The sequence below is a fragment of the Gallus gallus genome, chromosome 10 (assembly GCF_016699485.2).
Source record: "Gallus gallus isolate bGalGal1 chromosome 10, bGalGal1.mat.broiler.GRCg7b, whole genome shotgun sequence".
NCBI classification, from domain to species: Eukaryota; Metazoa; Chordata; class Aves; order Galliformes; family Phasianidae; genus Gallus; species Gallus gallus.
In genome coordinates, this window is record NC_052541.1 from 14,134,217 (window position 1) to 14,156,950 (window position 22,734).

General features: G+C 45.4%; 1 protein-coding gene across 12 annotated transcripts in view; it reads right to left on the bottom strand.

Moving 5' to 3' along the window:
* Nucleotides 1-22,734, bottom strand: part of AKAP13 (A-kinase anchoring protein 13) — a 194,594-nt gene that overhangs the window by 149,958 nt on the left and 21,902 nt on the right. For 10 of the 12 annotated variants that reach the window (XM_046899348.1, XM_046899343.1, XM_046899346.1 and 7 more), the window contains exon 2: nt 8,330-8,417. The gene's annotated coding sequence lies outside the window, so the exon portion shown is untranslated. Of the gene's footprint in view, nt 1-427; nt 682-8,329; nt 8,418-20,863; nt 22,630-22,734 lie in introns of those variants that run through there. The other 2 variants (XM_046899339.1, XM_046899340.1) reach the window with 2 other exon arrangements.

The window sequence follows — 22,734 nt, forward strand, 5'->3', positions numbered from 1 at the left end:
AGCACCATGCTCCCTGCTGCTGGGGGGAGCAGCTTTGCAACCTTTGCACAGCCCAAGGCTCTGCTTTGAGTACTATCATCACAGCCAGCATCACTGCTTTGTGAGCAAACGGTCTCCATGGGTGGGAACAGGAATGCAAGGACCTGCCTGGTTCTGCTAAGTCTGCAGTAGACCATGTGGTCACAGCACCCAAAACGCAGTCTGCCCCCACTAAAACACATCTCACGGCACCAGGAGTGGTGAGACCATCTCCACCCCTCAAAGAACAGCGTATTTACCCTATCTTCTCCTTTTCTAAATCAAAATATTGGCCAAGAGCCCGGCACTTGTTTCCTCATCTCCCTGCAACAGAACTTGGATTAAAGGAAAATCCTGGAAGACACACAAAGCAGACTGGCTTACCACAGGACATCTCAACCACGTTCACCCCCAGGAGGGCAAACGTGCGCTGTTAAAGGTTGCAGGAACAGCTGCATTGCTCAAGAAGTGTGCTTCCACCAGAGCGAAAATAACAGAAACTGATTCTACATTCGCTGCAAGCGCACTGCTTTCAAGAGATCCTGTAACCAGAGCAAATGCCTTTCTCAGAGTAAAACTTCATTTCCCTCTCAGACTGCTGCAACCAAAGCATTTCATCAGCACCATTCCACGTACATCTCTGGCACCGCTCGACATCTGTCCAACTGAGCATCATGTGATTGCCTTATGAAAATGCAACTGGAGAGAAGTATTTCTACCATGACTCAGTCACACAGAAGATGGTTCTTACTCCGCAGCCACCTGCACTGAGGGGTCTTGCAGCCCCACGACTGCCCACCACACAGGTTTACTGTGTTATCTGTAGGACTAAGTGAAGATCCCTGTTATTAACAGGACAGTCTTCCCTCTAAACCCATTTACTGAAGCATTTGCAGAAAGCGATCAAAACAAATCTGACACAAATTCACACTGTCTTCCCGCGAGTACAGTTAATCATCTATGGGCACAGTTGGATGTCCCCAGATGCAGAGTCCTTTTCTCCCAGCAGCAGTTGCCTGCACTTATAACATTCATACTCCTTCTTGCAAATAGCTTCATCTTTCAGATTTTTATGGCCATCCAGACATCTATCTTGCAATGCTTCTGGAATTCTATTAGGTTTTTCCCCTTAGGATATCACAGTGAAATCCCTCGTGTTTGCAAGTTTCAAAGCAGGACGTGAAATAAAAAGTCCAGGTTCCAGCTCTTAAAAGCAACAGTGGTTTCAGGCATTATAAAGAACTGCATAAGTCAGTAAAATTGAAAGCTATTGAAGCCTTCTCAGAATGGGGAGGATACCTTTCTGCTCCACTAAGCATTGAAGAACTGATACGGTGAGTGTTATTATAGCCTCTTCTGGAGAAATTCTGTGCTATTCCACATATAATCTCATAGAAGAGAACAAACTACCATGTTCAATTTCTTTGGATATGGTATCATATGACAAGGGGTGAAAAAAAGAGCATTTATTTGCTTTGCTGTGACTCCCAGAACCTTAGCCAGGATCAGGGCCCCATCAGCTGCACGCTGTAGAAAATGTCAATGCAAACAGAGTTTCTGCCCTGAAGAGTTTACAAACAAGCAGAGGGAGCAGGAAGGGATACGAACACCACGTACCTAAATAATACATCCTCTCCATCCACTATCCCCAGCTACTATTTAATTTCACCATAATTAGTTGGCTTGTTTCTTACAGGCATCGCGAAGTGCATCTTAAGGACAAACCTGAAAGCCATGCCTACAGCCCTGCACGGATATCACTGAAGGTCCGTGCACACAGCACAGCTCAGAGCTACCAAAACGCCCTGGAGATGTTCCCACCATGTCTCATTCACACCTGCTCATTATTTTTTTTCCCCCCAGTCAGAAAGGAAAGCAATAGGATGGGCAGGAACAAGGAGAGGCACTGGAACCATTTGGTATCTCCGTGCAAGCCCACCTCTTCCATCTTTTCTCCCGTATACACCACATACATAACAATATACACTTCAAGTCTTTGAGGTTTTCAATCTTCTCACGCTTTATGTTAAACTTTTTTTTTTTTTATAAGCTTTCATTTTAGCTATTCCTCAAGTTTAAGCTCTGCTGAATCTCATCTTCATCTCAACACTTATCTTACTTTTGACTTCAGAAACAGTGATCTGTGCTTTCCGAGCTCGAAGCACGCACTCCCAACTGTACAAAAACAGCCTCAGCCATAAAGAGCTCGTGGTCACGGGAGGGAGAGGACAGCCAAAATACACACTGATGAAGTTACAGATCTCATGGAAAGCATTTGAATAGATAAGCAGAAATACAGAGGGAGCAGGATGAGTTTCCAGTTGTAAGGGGCTCTGCATCTCAGCATTGTCAGGATGAAAGTCAAAAGGAGGATTTTTTTGGGGGTGGGTCAAAATGTCACAAAATTTGCTTCATGCAAACTGCTCTGCCACACACAGTGCATAAGGACTCCAGTCCTTGTAAGGACTGAACTTCATGCTTTCCAGTATCTAGAGTAACACTCTAGGTAGCTCAGGCTACATACATCCCATAGAAATTAGAGAAGCCCTATCTTTCAAAAATTCAGTCATCAGCAGACTTTCCTTTGCACTGCAGCACTACCACCAATAGATACACACGTGATGGGGTAACCTTCATTACAATGCCTTACAACCAATCCTCAGATCCTCCCTCTTTAAACAAACAACCCATAAGCTGTAAAAGAGTTTAAAGAAATCCAGAGATTACACTGCACATCTATCTGAACCCAGTTGGATCTGCTCAGCGCTCGCTGGCACTACAGGCAGTCCTACTACTGAACCTCACCCAACAAAGCACCACGTCCCCACGCTCCCACACACTCTGTTTTCACAAAATGTTATTTCTGAGCACTTCATAAACTATCAGGAGGATTGGGTTTCAGCCCCCAGAGCACTCATGTTCTAAGCTACACAAGATAAACAAAGGCAGTAGGAAACAGCAAGTGTGGGACGAGCCGGCCACAAGCAGACGGATCCCTGCTGGAGTCCCGAATTTCATGCAAAGAGAATTAGAACAGCAACACCTTTCCCAAGTTAATTGCTCTCCCCTAATGTCATGGGAATCAGTACACTAGAATATTCCCTTTTTCTTAGGAGTGATATAAATTACCAAGTTGTATTACCCATCAATGGTCTCCTCGCATTTTTATCCTAAGATAATTACAATTTGAAACAAAGCCATTCTTGTTTTGGTTTATGTATTTTTTTCTTTAACTGTAGCAATAAGTCTGAAAATAGAAACAAACAATGTTAGTTTTACTCACATTATCTTGCTTTTTGTATTTTTCCTGGGTATCCTCCTGCACAGTTTAGATCTGCAATAACTTGCTCTCACTCTTCACTATTAGGTGAAAGAAGGAGTGAGTTGTTCACACAGTTTGCCCCACTATTTTCATTCATTCTGAACAGATACCAGAAGTCACCATTCACAAAATGAACTACCTTTCTAATTGATGAATTAACGCCCTCTCATGCGCAAGCAGACTGAGTAAAAAAATAAAACTGAGAGCAAAACCAACAAGCATTCTGTTCAGGCAGGAGAAATAAACCAATGACCCAATTCTTCAGCTGTGTGCAGGGAGAAATTTGTATAAATCAAGCAGCAACTGCAGCGACTAAAATAAACCTTACCCTGACATTCTGTGACTCTGTGACAGAAGATGAATGCACGTGCTTCCAGGCATTACACTACTAAATGCAGAATGACTTTCTCCATCGCTATATTAATGCATGATTTTATTTATCTAGCTAGAAATAGGAGGCTGGAGGAATCAAGTAACCCATTCAAAAGTTGCCTCACAAACACACAGGTAAACAATACCACCAGCAAAAGCCTCTGACTGTAGAAAGGGGTGAGGAGATGAGGAGCTGCATCTCAAGCATGTGGCAGCAGTCAGGGTATGAGCGCAGGGCAGCACGGCGTGTGCCATGGCAGCTGAGGAGGAAGGCGTAGAGCATAAAATCCCAGGCATTTGTGTACAGCCACCTGAATTCATGCAACTTGCTGAAGGTTAGGTTTTGTAACTAAATTGGTTCCTTGTAAAAAAAAAATCCCTCCTGCATCATATCCACAGGTGATGCTGCCTGCCAGCTGCGTCCTGTCTGCAAACAAAACCATATGTCGCCATTCAATTACAGACACAGAGGAGTTTCATTTGGCTGCAAGAGATGGAAAGGAGATGTAAACACGTTTCGTGTTGGCCTGGCCCTGCTGTCCTCACCTCCAAAGGACCACTGGCAGGTCTGCAGGTTCCCTGCTGCAACCAGGTGCATGCAGACGGCTTTAATAGCACCAGAAAGAAATGTAACTACATGACACTCTCCTTCCCCAGGTAAAGGATAGAAAAGGAATGAATTTAACTGAAAAAAATCAGCCCTAAATGTTAAGTGCTGTTGGAGAGCTCAGCGCTGCAGCCTTCCCCATGCAGCAGGCCCCACCAACAGAAGGCCAAGAGTTGCTACAGCAACAGCTTAATAACTGCATGCAGAGCCTTGCTGGAACGAAAGCTAACAGAGCGTCACTGATTTAATTGACTGATGATTTAATAAAACGCTCTGGATATAGATTAACTTGCTTTGCTTAATGTAGCTTGGCTTCCTGGTGGCAGCAATGGACCCACGCTGTTAATGGGCTGGAGCCCAGTCTGCAGCACAGGGCCGTGGTTTTTGGGGCTCCCACCTTACCACCCAAACCCTGGAAGGGGATCGAGCCACGTGGGGTAAACCAAAGCAGCATCATCCCCCAGGCCCAGCAGAGGAAGGTAGCAATCACTCCCACAACACACATCTGGTTTCTTCCCTGCCATGGCTAGATCTAAGAGCCCCACAAAACTCAGATCACTGTGGTTATCGCCCTATGCTCCCCATGCCCAGATTCAAAGGAACGAAGACGCTGTAGAAGTTGAAACAACAGAGAGTAAAAGGATTATTAGCTAGCTCTAATTATACAAACTGATCTCATCCTCTTGTCATAAGCCTCTTTCCTGTGTCCGGAATCTATTTGTGTATCATAAAGACCAGTCTTCTGTAAATGCACAAGGGTCATCAGCACGGGGAGATTCATTTCACGTTTTACAATACGCACGTATTGTCAACCGATCCACTTGTAACAAGGTATAGCTGCCCTCACCTGTCAAATGGTGCTTTAAAATATTACTTAAGGCAAACAGTAATTAAGATACCGATTCCTAAAACCCAAGCAGCGTTTTAAAAGTAGCTACCGTGTAGCTGTAATGAAATAAAAAGTGAAGGCTCCATCTTCAGCTCAAGTACCTACATCCTAATGAAGTTAAGAACTAACAGTCGACTTGAATTATAGTGCAGCATGTACGCAAAAGCACACGTATGTTTATACTCAAATTAAGTCCTCCAACAGGTTCTGGGGCAGCTGTTTCACGTAGGCACAAAACATTTATCTCAGGCTCAAGTATTAACTGCCAGAAATCCTTAGCAGACCTTCTAGGTGCCTCTTCAAATGAGTAAAATTCAGCTGATAGCTTTTAATACACCGTGTAGCTTGAATACACACGATGGGAGTAAATTCTAGGGAAGTCCTCAGAGATAAAACACTGTGATAGTAAAAGCAATTATTGACTTTAGGTACTTGAGGGAACTTATTGAGAAGCACCAGATTTCAAAGGACAAGTACAGTCAGCATTTTCTGCAGAAACAGAGACCATCTCAAAGCTGGGCAGCCAAAACAGAAGGAACAGGACTACAGTTACCTTTGAAAAGAAGGAGATGCTATACAGCACCTACAGTGCCTCCAGATGCACAAAGCCAGGTGAAAGATGATGGGAGGGGAATGCAAAATTAGGAGTTGTTTTTTAAGTGATCTCCTTCTTTCAACTCACACAGCCATAGGAAAAACATCCTAACGAAACACATACTTTATTAAGGAAGACACAGAATGAGCTTGTTTTACTGGAGCATCCCATCCGAGCCGGTCTCAAATAACGTACATCACTGACCTACTCTCAACAACTAATGGAGTGCTTTGGTGCTCACTGTCAGAGAGAAAAAAGTGGAGTTGCAGTTTGTAAGACACAGCATTAAGTACACAGCATCCAGGGAAGGTACCACAAAAAGCAAAACCCACAGCAACAGAGGATCACACATCTCTAAAGCAGAGATGAGAGAGTACACGTTGAAATCTGAAAATTAAATTAAAAACAAAAATCAAATTCAAATCAGCACAGATTCTACTCAACATCACCGCCTCACCCCTGCATCCAATCCCTTTGGCAACTAGCCCACAAACAATAAAGCAAGTTTTGCAAACAGACATCCAGCTTTGCACCTGAAAATCATTGCTTCCAGCAGCCCTCACAAAGCAAGCTTTCAGGCTGGCCCCTCAGGAGCCCAACGGGTTAATGCCCACAGGTTGCAGCCACAGCAGTAAATCATTTATCACCCCAGCTCAGGGACAAGCAGCTACGCAGAACCAAAAGCCCACGCTGTGCAGCTGTTCATCAGCCAGGCAATTCTGCACAATTATGTTATAACACAGGATTAACTTCAGGGAGTGGAAATGCATCCCTTTATTATTGGTATTTCTTGTTTATTTGTTTGTTTGTTTTTCATCAAGTTATGCAGCTGTTTTAAATGTTACAAAACTCATTAACATTGAGTTCATTAAGCAGTAACCATGAATGACATGAAGGGATCATCATTACAAGCACAGGTAGGGAAATACTGGACCAGCAGGCAAAAAGAGAGAAGGCTTTGAGGAAGAAGGAAAGCTGCTCCTAAACTCAAGTTTAGTTTTCTTCCAGACCTATCAGAGAACACACGCCTGAAAGCAGCCGTGGTGCAGATGTTGGTTCCCAGAGGCCAGGTGAGTAGCACTCACTGCCTGCAGCTGGAAACCTCTGCACCTTTCTCTGCAGCAGGCACTGCTCGTTGCATGCTCCTGCGCTCCAGAAATTAGCAGGAAGTTAAGAAACTGCTCAGAAGGGTGCTGAGACACTGGAACAGCTTGCCCAGAGCTGTAGATGCCCCATCTATGGTGACCAGGCTGGATGAGGCCCTGAGCAGCCTGACCTGGTGCTAAATCAAACAGCTTCTCTTATACAGAAACTCATGCAGTGCATTCCTCCTCTAGCCACATGCAGCACATCCAGATAATGGTCTGAGCTCACGATGGACGCAGGGACCAGTCCTCTGCCAGCCACATCCTCAAAGGAACGCTTTCCCAATAAAGAAGGTTTCATTCATGATTTCTCCCAGGATTTTAAGACTTAATGTTTTTCTTTCTCAAAAATCTGCAAATAGGTACAACAGCCCTGCCCAACCCCACCTAAAAAAAAAAAAAGGAAACCAAAATAACCACAATAAATACTTGTCTCCCTAGCACAGCAGCAGTTTATGATTAATCCACCCAGCTGTTGCTACAGCAGTGCCAAACGATCTGGGCCTGGCATTGTTAACCACACTGCTTTGCACCAGCCTCCTTGGGCACAGCCATGGAAAATGTGAGACGCTGCAGGAGGTAAACAGGTTACACACACACACAAGAGGAGAAAACAACCCTCTGACAGAGCCCAAGCACTGCAAGCACCCGTTTCCAAAGAAGACTCCCACAGTTTCTTTGCTTCGGGCTAAAAGTTTTTTCCAACCTAAGTATTTTTGGAGAGAATAACTGCATGAGACACAACGGTTCCTGATGGTCCTGCAGTAGCTACATGTCATCTTGCAAGTCAGATCCATCCCCTGATCTGGTTCACCACACTGAGAGGTTATGAGAACTGAAAAAGCAACACTGAACAAACACGTGGAGCACTGCAGGATGGGGCAGGAGGCACAGCCCGTGGGGCCCACAAGGAGCAGCGCTCCCTGGGCAGGAGCCCTGTGTGCCCCAACTCCCATCCCCAGCAGCTTCTGAAGAACCCCTCAGGTTGAGAGCACCATAACCACCTGTCTACCCCCAGGGACAGGTGCATAGTGCCTTAAAATAATAGGGAAGAGCAGCCGGTGCCCTAAGTGCTACGGACTGTTTCACACCACGGCATACACTCAATGGAACGGTGAGAGCACATACAACTGCAGTATGAATCAAGCTGTGAGTTCACTTGTGAGAGATAAAGTCTCAAATGTAATTCTTCACCTTCAGCACTCTTCATACCATTCTATTTTTTTCTTTTTTTTTTTTTTTGTCAAATTTGCTTGTCATATGCTTTGATATCCACATCCCCTCTTGCCATCCAGCAGGTAAGCTAGGCAAACCCATTCCCCAAAACACTTCACGTCAGCATTCACTTGCACTCAAGAGCTGTCAAAACATGTGACCTTACTTGAACTGCATGAAGCAGTACCAACAGTCCGAGATGTCCTTCCAGGCCTTCCCCCAGGGAGCATAGAGCAGCACTCGACGTTCAGCTCCTGCAAGAGAAGAAGGAGGAGTCATCAGGATGCAACAAGGCATGTCCTGAGAACATACAGCTGCCCCACACCTGGGGTATGGAAGCCATCCACCAACCTATGCCCTGCGGCCAGATAGGAGACAGTGGCCTGCTCCCAGGCTTCTATGAGGGCAAGTGAAATCCATCTGCAGGACTGAGCTTGATCCTGCCCTGTCCCCCTCCACAGTACAGTTGGGTTGGTATCTGTGACCCTTATCTTGAACATGAAATCCTGCAAATTCATCCCCCCCACACACCTATCTTAACCCCATTCAAAGTAGTTGGGAACCCCCATTATCACAAGGCATGTTAGAGAAGACAAAAGCACCCAACCCAGGTTGATGGCCAGTGAGAGTTGGCAGCTGAAGCCCATAATCTACCAGCAGGCCTCTGCCAAACCCTGACGGGCAGCCCGCACTTCTCCACAGGCAGATTTCCTGCCTCAGCCCCAGGGCTAAGCCTGCTCTATGGAGCACACCTGGAAAGAGCAGTTGAAAGAACTGAATGGCAAGTCAAGAAAGAGTACAGGTTGTGATTTTGTGTATTAAATGTTGCGTGAGGGATTGTATTACCTAAATGACAGTCACTGGGGCACCTCTGGCCATCATTTCATTACCACAGCTGCAATGTTTGCGGGTAGGCACACAGCACCCAGTGCAAGCACAACGTGCTGCCTGCTCTACCAGAGACAGCGCCCCTATACTGTCCAGGTGGGAAACTGCCTGTAATGAGGGATCTCACAGCCTGATCCAATCTGCACAGCTCAAAGCACAATTACAAGCATCTCAGGAACAATGGCAAAGCTTGCTAGCAGCTGGAAAATCAATTGTGCTCCATTAATTGGCTGGGGAAGGTAAAAGCTGGGAGATAGAACGTTGCAAAACAAGCCTTCATTCACTTGCAAAGTCACAGCAGAACCTGAACTCTGCCACATCAGTTGTACACAAAGTTTTTTGAGAGCTTTGTTACTAAAACTTCCCTTAATTCTGCTGGTGGGCTCCTGCTGAGGGATGGGGACAGCACTTTGTGAGGCACCACAGGGCACTGAAGGCAGAAATGGGTTTTTTCCATAGACGCTTCAGCACAGACCACTTCAAATTGGAAAAAGGAAAAAAGCTTACCCTCTTGTTCCTCTTGAGGCAGCGAGGAAAAGAGGGAAAAAAATAAGGAGCCCATGACACCTCATTCTGGTGTCACATTTCTAAATTACATCTCAGCTCAGTAGTTTGCCATGGAAAGAACTACCTGAACTCTCCAGTATCAGGCAGAGGAAGCAAACCTCCTTTGGATTCATTAACCAGTAAAAACCTCCCTCCCAGTCAGAAGCAAACAGACTGGAACTTCCCTCCAGCATTCCTGCAGAGCTGCTTTCAGGACCGCACGTCAAAGCGTGGTTACAGTTTGATAAGGCAATGATTAACTACATGAAGTAAGAAACATTAACCCAAGGCTCCTAGTAGTTGATCCCACGTTGATCAGAGAGTGTGATGATCAGCAGCTCTCTCCAAGGCATACACTACAACAATGCAGCGGTTTCACTTGGTTGTGAGACTGATAACTCGGCTTTCAATACCACGCAGAGCTTCAGCAAGCTTTACTGCTACTCCTGCAAGCTGGCAAGCACTATGGGCAGAGATCACACTGGTAAATACACAGTGAGTGTGCAGTGAATCACCACCGGTTTTTCATCATACCCATTAAGGAATGAGGGTGTGTATATGGAGGCGCACATGCAAAACTCACTGGGATGTTTATGCCTTGGAAAGTATTAGCAAGTGGAGAAAATCAACCAGCTTTGCAATAAGACACTACTCTTCTGGGGCTTTCTGTTCGAGTTTATTCTGGAGGATTCTACAGTTCAGCCCAAGAAGGTGCAAAGAACATTAAGAAGTGAATATTAAGAAGTCTTATATTTCTAGTTCTGTGCGTAAAAAGCCTGAATGCTCAGTAAAGCTGTCCAAATCAAAGAATTAACTGCCCAAAGGTTTCTCCTTTCCATGGAAATGCATCGAGATAACTCCTGCATGTGTAAGTACACTCATTCTGGAAGGGTTCCCCCATATGGATTTCTCCTCATCCTCTACTGTGAACTAAATTACCCAGCACTGACAAACACAGACATCGCCTCTCTTACGTGCATCTTAAAAAATATACACTCCTTTTTAAAAAAATTACGTCCTATAGCTGTGTTCCTATTGCTTAACAAGGAAGAAAAAACATATAAATCTCTTCCATATCATTACAGGAAGATGATGACACGCAGCCAGCAAAGGGGTTTGCCCATGGCCACTCCACCAGGCAGCAACAGCACAAGGAACAGATGTCAGTTCAAACAAGTGTGCCCAAAAGGGCCCACAGTGACAACGTAAATAGCACAACATCTCACGGTGCTCACTTAACATCAATGGGAATATAAAGAAAAGTCCCTTTGATACTCGCCTTCACAGAACGTGTTCCACTTGGTTATAATGAAAAGAGGGGAAAAAGACCTTATTTGCCAGGACAGAACTGAGGGCTGATTGCCCCGTGGTCCCTCTCCCTTCGTACTGAGATGGCAAATGCAGAATTTGCCCATCACTGCTGAGTGCTGGTGGATAAGGACAGCATTATGGCTATCTATGTTCTTAAAGAGATAAGGTAAACAGTGCTGAGGAACAGGATAGTTACATAGGTAATTATCTTACAGAAAAATAAATAATAAGCCTAATGACTTAAGGGCGATCTGCATCTTTACAGACAGAGGAGCCAAGGAGCACAAGGTACTCACTACACATTCATAAATGAATAAGTGAACTTCATAACTACAGGGGCTGTAAACACAGCAAGAGAGAGAGTTATCTGTGTCCAAAACATGTTTAGGAGCAGCCAGCTGGGGGTTGGAGAGCTGAAAGGGGGGCAGGGGCCAGCGAGGCTCTCCTGAAGGCTCAGCAGAACCCAAGCATGCACACCCCAGGGTCTCCAGTGCTCAGCTGCTGCTTCTGCAGAGCCAAGTCAATCAACAGAGAACTTCCAAAACACGGCCATCACACAGAAAGCACTTCCTACTTGGGTTTTTTTGTGTGTGTTTTTATTTTCCCCTGCACACAAATCCAATTTCTTCTTCTGAGAAGCACTACACAGTTTGGTTTTTTTTTCCCCACTCTGCAAACCAATTGTTTTGACACGTAAAATGAGTTATCTCACCATCTGTTTGTAATTGCCATAATGAAGCTTTAACAAACTCAAAAAACAGCACCAACAACAGGGCGCTCATGGTCTGGGAGATGAACTGCTGATTATTTGGGGTTATTTCATACATCTGGGATCATTTGATAGCCAAGACACCCAAACAAACCTCTGCTGTATTTCCGACTTTTGGCTGTTGCATGCCACAAAACCTCCCTATAATTACATATCAAATGACGTCAAGGAAAGCTCAGCTACTGGATGCACATCTGCATGCTGCTGCTACCTTGTTGCTTTTAATACATAGCTGTACTGTACTCATGCATCATGATATTCACATTACAGGAAGCCTTTTTCCTGTCTCTACTGGGCTTCCAGGAGAAGCTGGCTCATGAGACCTTTTTGGAAGTTGGTCTGAGCTACGCTTCCTAATTCCTTAGGGAAGGGAGCCTGGAAATGGCATTTCACATGCTATGAAGCCACCCTCACAGCACCAACTTCTTCCCCACTGACCACAGGGAAAGCCAAGCAGGTCTCACCAAAGCTGGACAGGAACAGCAGCATCCCAGCAGCCATGCAACTCCGCAAGACAAATCCATTTGTTATGGCTATGGACACACATGGGCAAAATAAAAGGGAAAATAAAAGATCCTTTTCCTAAAATCTGCTTTATTTTGGACAGATGTAAAGGCAAAGAATGTCCACAAACCACAGCATCACACTAAATGTTTACCAGAATGGCAGAGGGTTGAATGCAGCCATCACATTTACCACACTCACCAGGCTCCTCCAAAACCAAACAGTTTTGTTTAGAGGGCAGTATCAAACTGCCCTCTAAACGTTTCCTAGACAGTCTTGTACAGTAAGGACTTCAAACTGTTTCCATATCACCACCACAGCTGACTGGCTACAGGAGACTTCAAAACCTAGCTCTAGGAGGTTAGAATTAAGCATAAGTTAAGGCGTGCTGGACCTTAGCACTTATGCACTTACACTTAGCACTATGAGTCACCATAGCAAGATCACCATTCCCTGTGCTGCTGGAGAACCATATTGAAGCAATGAGCTCAAAGCCAAAGCAAACAGATGCAATAACATCTCAAGCTCACAACCACTCCCAAAGACAAAGTCTTCAAATTCTGGTACAGATCTTTCTGCTTCCCCAGTCTTTTTTCCCTGAAACAGCCAGGCTCAAGGCAGCCAGGGCAGGCAACCTGTCACCCTGCAGAGCACCACACGACCTCAAGAAAAGGAAGAGTGGCTGCAAACAAGACACCAAGATAAATAAGGTTGGCTCATGAAGGTCAGCCAGTCCAATGCCCTGATCAAAGCACGGCTGTGACATCATGGCAATGACATCAACCCTATGCTCTCACTGTTCCAAATTGTCACTTAATTGTGGCTTCTGTCTCAATTCTCAGTTGAGAAATGGAGCGAGAAAGAACTGCTTGGCCACTGGAATGAAGTCAAAGTCATCAGCAGTTGTGAGGTACTCCAACTTGGGAAGGAAAAAAAAAAGTGAGGACAGTAAACAGTGATTACTGTACTTAAAAACCTTCTGATAAGGATGAAAACATGCACATATTGCAACCAACTTCCTTTCTCTACTTGAAGGAAGCTTATGAAGAAGATGGAGACCGACCTTTCACATAGTCTGATGGTGACAGCACACGGGGGAATGGTTTTAAATTAAAAGAGGAAAGATTTAGGTTAGGTGTTAGGAGGAAATCTGTTCAGAGAGCAGTGAGCCCCTGGCACAGCTGCCCAGAGAGCTGTGGGTGCCCCATCCCCCTGGAGGTACTCAAGGCAGCTCAAAGCAGCCCTGGGCAGCCTGAGCTGGTGGAGGGCAACCAGCCCATGGCAGGGGTTAGAACTGGGTAGGCTTTAAGATCCCTTCCAACTCAAGCCATTTTATGATTCTGTGATTCCAATAGCACGCAAGTGTTGACAAATGAACACAAATGAAACGTTCTCCTGCAGTGCTAGTACAAAGCACACCAAGTGCAAGCCCACACTGCATGCTGTTGTAGCTCCATAAACAAGGTCCCCATGCCCAGCCCATGGAGGCAGCAGCTGGGGTCTCTTCACCAGGCTGTTTGCAGATCAAGCAGATTAAGTGCTGGGAGAGGAACAGACAGGCCCAGAAAATGCAGCAACCCGCCCAGGATGCAACCATCACCTCCCCACCCACACAACCGCACAGAGTGCCACCCAGTGCCACACAGCATCACTGTCCCCGAGGGGAGTCAGTGTCCCCTGCCCATGGAGCAGCTGCTCAGAGTGCCAGGCTGCCCGGGTGTGCCAGGCACTGTGGGATTACGTTATTTCATTGCTCAAAACAACCTGTCACCAGAGCTACGTAGAGCTTAATTATATAAATAAGGAGATCTGTATAATGTTCCTAAACCAATAATGAAAGAGAAGGTCTAATGATGCAACAAAAATCTGCAACCCGGCGCTCAGATTACAGGCTGTTGCACAACAGCACAAGCAATTTGGCACTTGGGCAGCTAGCTGCAGGGTTGTACTGGGGATGATGTTTTCCCAGGACCACTGAGATGCACCCACCTCCCCTGCGCCAGCAAGAGAAGGGTGAACAGGAAGCACTCTGCTCTAGCAGCAGCACCATCCACAAGACATGCTCCAAAGCAAACACCCACTGCCTATCCTCAGTCATCTGCCATAACCGCATCCAAACCCAATAGACACATCCAAAAGCTGTCCAAGCAAGAGGAGCACTGCTGTTTCCATGCCAGCTCCCATTGCAGAGGTGGCATCGCTCAGCTCCAACCTGCTGCTTTACAACCACAGCGACTCCCGCACTGCTGGGCAATCTCGCTCCCAGCTGCGGCCCTATCTAAGGAAGCATTATCAGCACCAGGTCAACAGAGAGATATCACTCATTGACTGTGACAATAAATGTGGCAATTTAGCTATTTGATCAGCACTCACAGCATGAGGAGTTCATGCGGAAGTGAACATACATATCCCAAGACAGCTGAGTGGGTTTTCTTTTCCTGAGTAGGCTCACATGCTTCCAGATAATATTGATCTCTATTCATAGCATAGCATAACTGGGAAATCATTTGGCTTGAAATGGCTTTTCTGCTATATTAACATCTTACATCAATAAACATGGCACCGAATTGCAGCTCAGCAGCATCATTTTAGTTTTGTTAAGCAGTCATATGAAAAACACCGTACCAGTGCCAGGGCCAAGAAGCATTATTTGGGCTTTCAAAATCAGCCAAGTGCCACAGCCAGCACAGGAACTGAATGCTGACAGACTCCAGAACTCACTCCCACGTGTTTCCTGTCCCATAGGCCATCCCTGCTGTCACACTGGGGCTCAGCAGCCGCTCCGTGGGCTGTGGTCATACAGCTGGTGATGAACAAGGCTCTGTGAGGCCACAAGGAGCGGGCAGAGCTCAGAGGTTTTACTTTATAGATCACTGAGGACTGAGAGCAAAGCCTCCAGGCGCATCCTGTGCTGCAGGGTTGTTGCTGGGTCTGCTCCATCCCAGCCCCTGGGAAGAAGTTTGAGCAAGTGGGCATTTCATCACCAAAAATACCACTGAGTACACAGCAGCAGAGCTGGGGAAAACTACACAGCGTTTGTCCTTTGTTTCCTTCACATACAGAGCCATTTTTGCCCCAGCAGATCTTATTGCAGGGCGCTGCTCCGAGCCTCTTGCAGCCACAGCAGATCAGGCAGCTGCCATCATCAGGTGGCTGAAAACAAACAGTATACAGCAACGGAGGGTCTTTCAGTGGGCTGTCTGCTTTACTTTCATACAACTTTTTTCCTCCCCTCTAACAAGGAAACTGTTCTCATTCAACTGCTTTTGTACTTTTGCATTCCCTCTCAAGAGGCAGAGGCTTGCAGCAAGATCTTTACAAGAGACAGGTCATAGCTACTCAGTATATTGCAAGCAGAGAAGCAAAGGACATCAATAAATAACATTAGCTCATTGCACGGACTTTGCACAACAACCAAACAGCCCAGTGCTTCAGTAACTCCTGGGAAGGGAGCAAAAGGAGACTTCTAAAACAAGTCAGCCAGCATCCACGTAACACATGTCCAAATCACTGACAACAAATCTACCTAAAACCATCCAAGCATCTGCTGCTGCATTTCTCTTCCCAACACCCCCCCTGCAGCAAAGCCTCTTTGGTTAAAACAACAAAACCAGTTTTCACTGAATAGACTTCCCCTCCCTTGCTGTCTACCTGCAAGAAGGATCTCATTGATCAACACAATGAGCACTGCAGGGAAAAGTCAGCATTACAGCTGACTGTAATTGCAGCACACACCCTTTGGCCGGTACACCTGTACCTGCCTGCTTGTGCAATACCTGGGTGTCAGCAGTCCCAGCAGGTGCTGCCCAAGCACAACAAAGGCGCAGCCCGCAATTCCACGTGCACATAGGGTTTCCAGTGTCTATCTGCCCATCTGCACCTGTGTAAGTGGTGATTCACCCACTGTAAGCACAACCCCACATAGCTTGGATCTCCCCTTTGCCATATTCCTGGAGTTGATGCTAATCTGCTCGCACGTTGCCTGCCTTCCCCAGGACTTGTCGTAATCCTGCACAACAATAAATAGGGTTAGCTTGAGCAAAACAAAACAAGCCACCAACGATATTTAACTGGTTTTCCTGAGCTGAGAGAGACTCATCAATAGCACATACAGTCTTTTCAATACACCGTAATTATTAGGACCGGTAAAGACTTTGCTCCTTGTTTTGTTTCAGCTGACCATAGCCAGTTTGCAGCACCATGCATGGTCACCGTCTGACCTAGGATGTTTTTCTTTGCTATCAATAAGGGAAAAGGGAGAAAACAGTCCACAGCAATGCTTGTTATGGAGACCCAAACTCACTGCTAAAGTCCTGGCTGATAGTCCATATCACCAGTAAGCCCAGCAGCAAAAGTAGTACTCATTTAACCACTACTGCTTGGGACAGATACCAGCCCCTACAGGTGACCACACACACTGGCACACAGTCAAGATCCAAAACACTTGTCTATTTCTATGACACTGGTTTGCTCAGTACTTTGTGACTTTATTCTGAAGGGAAACGTTTTAAGGCAGGGACCATGGCATCGTATTTAATGTTGTTCTTACCTTGGGTCAAACACCCTTATTCTCCGTGCTTTTCATTTGTTGATGCTTGAGTTATCTTTTTCCAAGATAACAATTTCACTTCTGTTTCTTCTTTTCCCCTCCAGGTGCCCTGCCCTGAACAACAGGGGACTTCAATCTAGACGTTACTCCGCAGATAACATCTATTGCTAAACATCATTTTTCTGCTCTATACTTATGAAGTGCCCCAAGATACGCTCAATTAAAACGCTCACCGTGACGTCTAAGGGCAAAGACACACTTTTTCCATAGCACTGTTAGACCTAGAAACGAGAACTTCATGCCACGAACAACAGTGATACAGCTGCCAATTCAATTTTTGTATGCTTCAGATTATGAAAATGAAATGGTATTTCTGCAGATAACAGGAAACAAAGGTAGAAGAACGGCAGGAAAGGTCCCTTTGCTTACACCTACATTCTTGCAGGTGACACAGGAATAAGAGATCTCCGGAGAACCTCAGGTGGAGGGAGGACAACCAGAAGCTGATTAGCTCCCAAGCAACAGAGATCTCTGCATGCAAATGTCATGAGTGGCAAAGGGCTAACAGGCATGGGGGTGATCAAGAAAGAATGAAAGGGTGGTGGCACAGAAAGAGAAAAAAAAACAAAGTTTTTCCAGTGTTTCTACATGAGATTAACATCTACAGACTGACTGATTTTGCTTCTTCTTTTTCCCTTGGTATGTTAGGCCAAGAGATTGGTTGTTTCCGGGTTTTTCTGAGATGATGTGAAGGTCAGAAGAAAGCAACTACCAGAGCATGGGGAGTGGAAAGGAGTTCAGTGCTACGGCTGGAAATAAAAGCCCAACGCAGAGCTCCAGGATGAGATCAAATCCCATTTTGCTGTGCACCCATCCAGCTCCTTTCAAACATCACCAAAACATTCAGGTTGGACTTTCCTTTTCATCCTCAAGGCTACAGAACAAATGAGGAGCCACCCAGGAATAAAAGCTTCCTCCACACCTCTGCAACTGGTATCTACTTTCTCTGACCTATTTTTTTTTTTTAATAACCTATGCGTTGGCTGGAAGTAAAACACAGGTTCTTGATTTGAATCCTGTGTGCCCCACCTCTGAAGCTCCTCTGCTGGCCACAACCTTTCCTTAAGCAACTGAGGAAATGAAATACAAAACATTGAACAAATGGGAGGGCCAGACTTAAACCAACAAAGACAAGGAAATTGCAAGTTAAGCCTCCTGTTCTGCCCTTGATTCACCTTGTTATGTACAGCTACTGCTCTGTGCCCAGACTCCTCCACTCTCCCACCACCTGAGAGCAATAGGATAAAGCAAACAGCACGGTTTGTGCACAGATGACATTCATTCCTATCAGTAGGTCTTGATGTAAAATCGTGAGAAATGTAACTGTTGAGGAGGTTATGAAGCCAGCCACATCTAACAGCTTGTGACACTGATGGCATTAACTCCAGTAGCAAAGAGCAAAACCAACTTGCCCAGCATTGCTGTTCTCAGCCTCACTTACGCCTCTAAAGGTAGGGACCTGTTTTAAAGCCTACCTTCTATGTGAAACCTGGAGTGAAACTTACCCACTGCCAGGCAGCACAGAGGTGAGTAGAACTGGCTGCAATTTTTAGCTGGCTGACATCAAATGAAATAATCTTACTGTCCCCGAGTACTCGTTAATCAGTTGCTAGCAATAAGCACTCGAGCCCACCGGAGAGCCAAGGCCTCACAGCCTTCCGCATTGCTCAGCAAAGTGTGCACTGCTTTAGAAATAAGTGGGTCACCAAGGTCAGCAGCAATAATGCTGCCTGGATGGCATTAAACAGGCAAATGAGCTCACTGCTGGATTAGAAGGGCCAGTGCTCAGCCCCCTGCGAGATTAATTTACGAGGAGAGGTGAAGGAAGAGTCCAAGAGTAGTGCAATCTGCTCCTTTAACACGCATTGGAAATGTGTTTGCTTTTTCTTTTGGGGCTCAAAGCATCCATGTGCACACAGGTGTGCTTATGCTACCTTAGAGAAGTTGTAGTGGCATCTCAGTGCTTCCTAAGCGAGTTCAAAATGGATTTTGGTAGGAAAGCCAGCAAAGGCTTATTCAAAACTCTTACAGAAAGTTCAAGCAGTCACAGTTCGTACTGATGAAGGATCAGAAGCTTCATGAATCCAAGCGTGCAAGTTATTAAAACAACAAACAAATGCGCAATGCAAAAGGATACGCAAAAATAAACACTACTGTCTTGAAAGCTATTATTGTCACAAATACTGAAACCAGCGGAAATAATTGGGAAGAATTTGGAGGTTGGGTTTTCTGTTTGTTTTGCAGAGTATCTGTGCAAACATCAGTGATGTAATGCAGTCAGAGCTCTTGAGCAGGACAACAGATACAGCCAAAATAGGTGTGGGTCATCTCTCAGCATTTTAAATACTCTCACGAACCTATACAGAAATGCACTCCAAAGCCTTTACATTGAGAATGTGCACATATTGCATGAGACAGGAGGGATGGCTACATATCAAGCGCCGTTACAACTTCAGGAAACACTGAAAGCATCTTTTATCCTCAGCGCCCCATGGGAGGAATCCAATGCTGTATATTTATTTCCAGTTCAGCAGTTGTGTCCTTTCTCAAAGCCTACAAGTTGTCTTCTGATCAGATGCAGCTGATCATTACCATGGGGCTCCTCCAGAATGTTTTCAAGAAGTGCCAAACTACCAGCCCGCCAAATGACTTCAAAACACAGCTCAAGAGATGGCTCTATTTCTCCTTCACGCCATCTTTTAGAAGGACAAATCTTCTCATGGCAGTTTAAGATCTTAAAGTCCTGAGAGTCTGAAGACAAGAGTACAATTTGGGAAACTGAAGATGTGGAAAACGTGCTGGTAAACTGCTCTGGGAAACATCTGCATCGCGCAGGGAACGCAAGCAACGCTGAGAATCCAGTGGGGTCCCTGCTTTGCATTTCCTCTCTCAGCTGAACATACCGTTTGCCAAAACTAAGCATTTCTCTATGCCTCCCAACTGTAATTCAAATCCTCTCTTTTACTGCTAGCCTTGCTTTCCCAGGACGATCTCACAATCCAGTCATCGCCAATAGATCTTCCATCACAAAGTCAGAGACATCCTTCACTATTACGACCACTTCCACAAGAATCCTGGGTGTTAACAAGCAGCACATGCCCAGAGATGAGGGGCAGGAGGAAGCACGATAACATTTTTTCCTTGCTATGAAAGTCATCTCGAGCTTCCCACGAGTCTGATTCCGCACACAGTTGCGGTGAGGCAGGTTGTGTTACACTTGTCCAATGGTTGCTATTACCGGACCTGGCAAGAAAGCATGTGACACAGAAAAACGCAGCTGCATTTTTGGCTCGGAAGCCTCTAACGAGCCTGTGAGTCATGAGCCAAAAGGCCCACATAAAAGCAACGGAGAAGAATGCAAAATCATTCTTCTTTTTATTGTAAGCATGTGTCTCTACTGCACAGTGAAATAGGAAGCAAATAGACGTTACGAGAGGGGAAAAGTCCTTACCATCAGGTAACACAGGCTCCCATCCACCCCAAACTCACCTAAGTGCATACGTAATGGCCAGGTGTCCTCTAACCTCTGACCACAGAGGACACCTCATAACACCAAGATGTACCTCTGAGCAACACCTCTCTTCAGGACTTGAGGTAATGGTTTTCACTTTGCAGAATTTCTCCCTGAGATCCCATGACATTACAGGTGAGAAGACCTGACCTCTCCGGCTGCACTGCTGGGCACCATCACATCCCTCACCCTACTGCATGGCACCTCTGGAAAGAAATCCCTCAGTCCTTTATTCTCCCCCCAGATAAGCCAAAGAGCCAATAGCTTGCATTTCTTCCCTTGTGGTAGGTTCCCGTCACTGAGTTAGCTCTCACATCCAACTTCTCTCCCCCTAAAAACAAGCTGTGATCGTTTTTGGTTTTTGTTTTTTTTTTTTGGCCATGTGAGCTTATTCCTCATCAGCAGCCTTGACAATTAACTATCGCAACAAGTTTGCATCTTTCCTCCCAGGTGCACTGTGTTCCCAGAAGGAATCTGTTCCAAGGCAACACAAAGCAAAGCAGCAAGCGGCAGTGGCACAGACTGGAAGGAAAGTGCCCTAAGGCAGACAGAAAACTCTTACCAATTTCTGACGGAGAGTTTTCCAGCCCCTTCTGAACTAGAGCTGCAGGAGGAAAAAAAAACACTGAATATAACCCTGAGTACTCATGGAACAGCAAGAGGAACCTTTCTCCAACAAATGTCACCAGATGCATCATGGCTCAAATGAAAGCGATGACCATTTTTACCCACTCAACCTCACCATCCTCAGCAGCACTGCAAAGGATAGCTGTGAAGGTTGGTGCTGGGTCCTTGGGTCTGGAAGGGCTGACAGGAGGTCTCCTTTGGGAACAAAAACCAATTCCTCTGTGAAAAGATAATTCTCCAAAACAGAGCTGCAAGCTCATTCCACATCTAACACCTCCCAGCACTCACACAGCGGTGCTTCGTTACCCCTGTGCATTGGAAGTCACGTACCAAGTCAGAATCACAGGCAATGTTCAACTAGCCATGCCTCTGGTCGGTTAAATATTCAACACCAAGGTACCTGAAGCTGTCCTTTGGGTGCTCTAGGCAGGCCACAAACATTCAAAACGCAGCAGTGTTTCTGTGTAAAGACATTGCAAGCTCTGCCAATGCTGTTTATTACTGTTCAGGAAATGACAGGCTCAGTTTACAGAATGATAAAGTCCACTGAATTCTTCCTAAACTGGATGGAAATCTGAAAGCTTAACAGACATAATAAATTGTGCATTATCTGTACTACAGAGCTGGTCTTACACAAATAAATATATCTAAATTAGGCTGCAATCTGCAAAGCCTCCTTCGTGTGAATAGCAGCTCTGATTTTAGTGGCGTTGCTCCTATAAGTCAGAAAAAACGGGGTCTTCTCTTTCATATTATGTAAACCATGGATTAATTAGATTCCTCACACACAAAGATGACACGAGCCCCGCTGCAGCTTGCTCCTGGCTCCTATGCTGAACATGCATCTCCATGCAGCTTCAAAAGGTGTAAGCACAAATTTTAGGAGGGTTTTTTTTTTGCATTCCCTTGTATGTAACAAGATTTATGCCCTTCACAATTAAAAAAATATACATGTAATCCAAGAGCATAGTGAAAATATTAAAAGCAGCAAGTATAGAGACCTGGAAGTACTCCTCACCACCATCTCCAGCACCATTACTTCTCCCAAGCCTAGGGCTCCAAGCAGCAATCGTGCATCAAAGACCATACTCTTTCCTGAGCAAATTTATTTGCTGTATGCTATTGGTAGCATCCAAACCACAACTCTTAGAAGGTTACTGCAGCACAAGAGTTAGCTTACTGGTAGCCTTTCTGGTTAACTCTACAGTCCTTAAACACCAATCACTTCCCTTTTCCTTTTTTTCCCCCATGCAATTAATTTAAAACAGCAACCTGTGCACAAGCAGTCCTTCAACCTGCACAGTATGGAGAGCAATGGGCAGGATTCACAGATGCTTTGAATAAATGCTGGTAATCCACTCCTTTGAGATGCTTAATTAGAAAACAGATTAAGCAAAACTGGTTTGTTAGTTGGGCCACAGCCCCTGAAATAAATAAACAGACTGCAATCTGCACAGATTTTTCCTATATATAAGATTTTTCCTTTCTATTCCCAGGGATGCTGGATGCAACAAAGCAGAAAAACTTTGCTTTGTAACAGGCACCAGTTCAACAAAAACCATACAGCCAGCTTCCTCCTTCCTTCCCTTCCTCTCCCAGCCCTGGGAAAAGCCACGAAATATGAGTTACTGCTGCAGTAGGCAAACATTAATAGCGACTGAAACCACTCCACCACCTGACCTATTCTCCTTTCCCTTCCCCTCATTTTTATTTTAAGAAAACCCACACAATGCCCTACAGAAGGGTCCCGGCATGTCAGAATGTTCCCTGCTTCGCTAAGCTGAATAAAGACCTAATTTAGGATTA